Source organism: Mucor mucedo (assembly GCF_025094135.1).
Source record: "Mucor mucedo strain NRRL 3635 chromosome Unknown EV154scaffold_17, whole genome shotgun sequence".
Taxonomy (NCBI): Eukaryota; Fungi; Mucoromycota; class Mucoromycetes; order Mucorales; family Mucoraceae; genus Mucor; species Mucor mucedo.
Genome location: NW_026252301.1, coordinates 428,433 through 434,432, shown reverse-complemented (window position 1 = coordinate 434,432; position 6,000 = coordinate 428,433).

Sequence of the window (6,000 nt, the reverse complement as noted above, 5' to 3'; positions counted from 1 at the left end):
TATACGTTGCTTCCTATACAGAATAATTATTGCCTGCATGTTGTTATGCTATGTACCGATTACTTCTTAGCCCATTTAAGTAGTAATCCTTCTACATAGCAATTTGTCCTCAAGTATGAAGATATAAATAAATCTTACTGTCATTCTTTTTAATAAAATATATAATCAACTTTTAAAACTGCAAACCAATTTTTTCAAACGAGTGAATGTATTAAATATTTCAATAGGTATAAACGAAAGTTTTTTATTTAGCAGAAGGTTGAAAGGGAGAGCTAATTTTAAAATATGCACCCCCTTAATTATGTATTTAATCCGTTTTTTTTTTTCTTTTTTTTTTTGGTAAATGGGTAAACGCTTACTATAAATCCCTCTAACGAGTATGTAGGTAAATTTACCCAATCCGTTTTTTTTTGGGTAAATAGGTAAAAACTTACTATAAATCCGTCCAAACGAGTGAATGAGTAAATTTACCCAAGTCGTTTTTTTTTTTTTTTTTTGGGTAAATGGGTAAACACTTACTAAAAATTTGTCCAAACGAGTAAATGGGTAAATTTACCCAATTCGTTTTTTTTTTTGAGTAAATGGGTAAACACTTAATAAAAATCCGTCCAAATGGACGGATCAGGCGAAAAAGTATAGCCTTGGTGAATTTGTAAAAATTAATGCGATCTTGAAGACTGGATTTTGTGTATAAGAATTGATTGATAGCGCTGGTGTTGTGGAGAATGTGGACTTGATCTTTAGAAGTGATATTGGTGCTTGTTAATTGTTTAATGAGAGACGAGATATGACTAATTTCCAAAATATTTGTCACGTACGAAGTTTGAATTGATCGAAGGTTTCTATTCTCTGTCGACTGCTTCAGAACACCAGTCATTCTTTCGAGGGAGAAACAAGATGTGTTGATTGTACAAGCTTGCACAAGTTGTAACCAGTTTGCATAATGCTTTTTGTGAAATTCATCAACTAGCCTATCAAAAACAACCATGTACTTTAAGACATATTCCGAATAGTGCTAGGTCCAGATTTCGAATACGATACCCTTCATATAAGAAAAACCTCCTGTTATTTTGCCATGTATAGAGCTGCAACAGTTGGGTGTGATGATACTTAAAGCGAGTGCGGCCATACTGGCGCATTTTTACACAAGGGTAGTATGAAATTTGCGTATATTTAGTGCCATAAATTTATAGTACCTCTGATAGTGTTGTGGTTAAAAAAATCCGAATTTTTCATACTATGACATAATTAATTTTGCAAAACCCAGCCAAATGCAATGTAAATAATCCTGGGGGGTAACTTTGACACGACCAAAATATCTCAAACTCCTTAAAGCGCTATATATCATTTCGTGGGACCTGTCTTGGTGATCGCTTTCGGCATTATTATGGCTATTTAGTCACTTTTCGGATTGAATGTCATTCAGCTTCTTATTGGCATTTGCAGGATAATGGATAGCATCAAAGCTGGAATAGTCCAAATTAGATGTGTCAGGAAAAGCTTTAAACAATCTATCACATCGGAAACATGATCACGTAAAAGAAAATCCAGTAAACTCGCTCAATGTTCGTTGCATGGGTAAATCGCACAAGATTTGATACAAACAGGCTCTGACAGTAGCACCGTAATCATGGCCATGTTTTCCAGAGTTGAATGTAGACATTTGAACACCAAAATACAAGGAGCGAAGTTGGTTTGTAACAATGAATAATAGGCGTTGTGTTTGACAAGTGTTGGGTTCATGCGGTCCTTCGATTAATGCAAGCAGTATCGTGTTTTCTTTCTTTATGCGTTCCTCGACTGGTAAATTATTTACTTGCAGATAAAAAAGACGCAAGAAGCGGAGGTAGTATCATATGGTTGGAATCCATCTATGTTTAACTGGGTTGTAAGTATATCTCGTCTTTACTTTTTTTTTTCTTTTTCTTTTGTATTCTAACCTGCGTTCAATGTCAAATATAAAGATTTACTGCTGTTTACAAAAGGGTCACCACTGGGAGAAAGAATGCTTCGCCACATTTTTCCCTGGGAGCAATGGTACATCATATCAGTTGGGTTTACAGCCTCTTCAAAACTACGCCATTCTTCACACTTCTCCTCGAATCCTTCTCTCAGATACAACTTTTGAATCGAACTTATTAGACAATGGTATACAAACTTTTTGATTGGAGTATCGGAACCGTTTTGAAATAATGGGGTTTGACAAGGTACTTTTTTGAGGATATTGATAAATGTACATATTTGTGGAGGCCCAGGCTGTGTTAACCCGTTGCTTGTAGCATAAAGATAAACTGAATAGCATTTAGGACAAGTTGCGTAGACAGTCATATCTTTGGTAAGATCGATAAATCCAGTTTGAAGCTTGATCGTGGGTAACGATTTTGGGAACTCAAAATTGCTGAATAGCATACGGAACAGATCAAGTAATTTGTGTGTAGCGATGATAGTCAAGAAGTCCATTTGGAATATAAGTACAAAACAACAAATAAACAAGTAAGTGGGATTTTGTGGTATTCTGGGATGATTATTTTGTTGGACTACAATTGTTTCAATAAAGTTGCAAATATTGATTCCGAAATTCAAGCCTAACCTTTTTTTATGATAAATTTTTCACCTTGATCATCCAAATCATCTAGCATTTCGTTAGAACTTCATCGGTCCAATATATCTCACTGCTGCTTTCGACAATAACCTGATTTTCATTATCATCATTTGCATCAATGCTATAGGATTGATCAAAGATAAAGCCTTCTTCATAATCGCGCTCATCATCTTGAAACATTACTCAGCATCATGTTATAAATCATTTTTTTGTATGCATACCTGAAGAGCATTCATCCTGAAAGAGGTTATCAACTTGAGTCGAACTGATATTAACATGTGCAAACTCTGCTTCAATAACAGATACGTTCAAACGTGAAAATTCTAAGCTGGTGTCTACTACGGCGTCATCTATTAAAATTTCTGTTAGTATAGATTACAGTTTGTTGTAGGTAAATATCTGATGAGGGTTACACACTTTCTTCTAGTTCATCCAAACTTCTTTTGGAAGCTGCCGCCTTTTGGCATGACTCCTCGTACATTTTTTTTTCGGCATGTCGTGTAGCAGTATTGATTGGAACTGAGCAACCGCCACACTTGTTGCAATGGCAAATCTTGGTCCTTTTTTTGTAGAAGACATTATGATAGATGATGGAATTTGTACCCGGTTTTTTTACTTTATATACAGGGCAACAAAGACGTGCCCAATATACCAATAGAAAATTTACTGACACATGGTCACACTAAGTCGGATTAGTTGTCAATGCAACTGTTTGAAAGGCTGAGAGTGGTACACAACTCCCATCGCACCTCTTTTTTTTTCATGTATGATGAAACGACAGAAGAAATAATGTCACACGACATTTTTGATGCATCATAACGACGTTTTCGCTTTAAAAATTACTTTCTATGTCCAATCGTATTAGGCATTATTTGTACATTTTATTTAGCTCAAGCAGATATGCTTTATTGTGCAACCTGAAAAATAATCATAGGATACTATTACATATAACATATTCTTTTTATGCTTTAATGCTAATCTTGAAGCAATAAAAACTACTTTTACAGATAAAAAAATGGAGTGTAAATGTATGCTCTATAAAATACACAATATCCATCAGGTATAAAATAATTCAACCAAAGTTTTTTTGTTTGTATTTTTTGTGAGAAACTTTATCTTGGTTTTTTTTTATTATTGCACGTTCTACTTATTGTTCTGTGAGTATATCAAGCTCTGATGAATTGAGCAATGTTCAGATTTTATCTTTAATGATAACTGATATCAAAAATCTTTGGAACATTTCATAAATATTCAACAATGTCGCATCTTTTGGGAAACACATGACATACATTGCTGCATTAATTACGTACTCAAGCAACATAAACCCACCATTTGTTTTTCAGGAGCTGATATAATTGGCTTTGGACGGTGAGTCAAATAAACTTGTCGGTATTGTTCTTTTTAAACAAAAACGATGCTATTCCGGCATATTGGTTATATCACGAATTTGCGTTTTTAACACTGTGTAAGAAGACTTAACATTTATTAGAAACTAAATTAATGACTATGTAATAATCGTATTCATTTTTAGTTAATCAATGATAACTTCCAGATAGCAGTAGAAATATGAACCAAGCAGACAGTCTTTTATATAAATACTCGTACATTTCATTTATTAATAAAGGACAATCTTATAAACAGTCTCAAACTACTCCTATAGTCTTTTTATAATTTTACTTTACCTTAAAACACAACATCTGTAAAAAAAACGGTGTGCTTAAAAAAAAAACGGTGTCCGTAAAGAAAAACGGTGTCCGTAAAAAAAGCAGTGTCCCTGAAATTATTTTATAGTGCAAAAAAAAAAAAAAAAAAAAAAAAAATCCGGGCCGGACAAAAAAACTGTGTCCCTAAATATTTCTTACACCAAAAAAAACGGTGTCCGTATAGTTACCCAAAAAAAAAGTGACGTATTTTTTAGCGTGACTTCTTTCCTTACCCCATGCAAAACGATTAAAAAACATTTTTTTGTGATAATATCAATATTTGAGTTCCTCAACATTTTAGTTCTTCCCCGTACGTTATTTCAAGCCAAAAAAAAAAATGCTCAAAATTATTGGAAATATCATATTGAGTCATTTCAATACATTTTACATCTTCCCTAATCTCAATGACTAAAAGAAAAGTAAAGATTGACAGGACTTATACTATTTGCCTTGAGTCTGCACGTAAACTTGTTCCTCCATGTGAATAATTTGCGTTTGCAGAGTTGGCGAGCAAAGACGAGCGCTTGAAAAACTCCTCATACTACCAACTGTTGCTAAGAGCATTAGCCAAAACCAATATAGTCAATACCATCGACATTACCAGTGCAATTAATAGGTTTAAGGTAGATCTGAATTTGACTTAAAACAATAGTTTACTTAAACGAAAGTTTTTTTTTTTCTCTAGATACGTAATGTTGTAGACAGTGCCTTCAACAAAAGATATATAGAAAATTGGAGCGCTAGGTCTTCAACAGCCACCAGATCTTATTTGCGCGAGGAGTCTTCAAATGTTCCACAGGAAATACAAAAAAGTGTCTTCAGCACTTTAAAAAGGAGAGTGAGTACTTGAAACATGTTTTTGTCAGCTGATATCGTCAAACAAACTGACAGGCCTAGATAAAACCAACCATGGCTGCAGAAGATAATGCCTTTGAGTCTTCTTCCAGTAGTAAACAAAATACGTTTACAGACGAATTCGATAACGCCAATTATTTGAAGGAAGGAATTGTTCAATTTAAGTTGTAAGTGTGTTCATTTTCAAACAAGTAGTAAAAAATATATTTTTAATGTTTTTTCTGAAAGATTCACTGTTTCGTCTCTTCTCAACCTTGGTGGTAATAGACTCACAGGTCTTGTTAATCAAGACATCCTGCAAAATATCAAACTGGTTTAACGGTCGTAAGATGTAAGTCGTCCATAGCTGTGATGGTCTTTGACACAGTTATATCTAATATTTTTTTGTGGTAGTTAAAATTGTCAATTTTTTCCATATATACCAGTGAAGCGAGTAAGCCAAGATTGTCAAAGCATTCAAACATGGATCTAAAGGAATCTTGATTTTCATCGAACAATGAAGGGTTAAAAAACATTTGCTTTTTGTAAAAGTGTTGGGAGTAGTTGTACGAGGATTTTGAAATCTCTTCCGACAAAAGAGCGAAATGCGGTTAGTGATGATGTAAGGTTGCGATGCAATGCTTTGGAGTTGTAGTTTCGGAAGAATTTAGTTAACAGTTTAAGCTGGTGCTTTGACCCAACCCCCAACTAAAGCTTCCATCGACCTGTAGCAAGTGATATTCTAAAAAAGTGAGGTGAATTACTTTAATGAATGCTTCTCATTAGAAATCTGGACAAGAATGAATCTCCGTGTTAGGTCTAATTTTCAGGTGTCAAGTTGGTATCAACCCAGGTTACGTC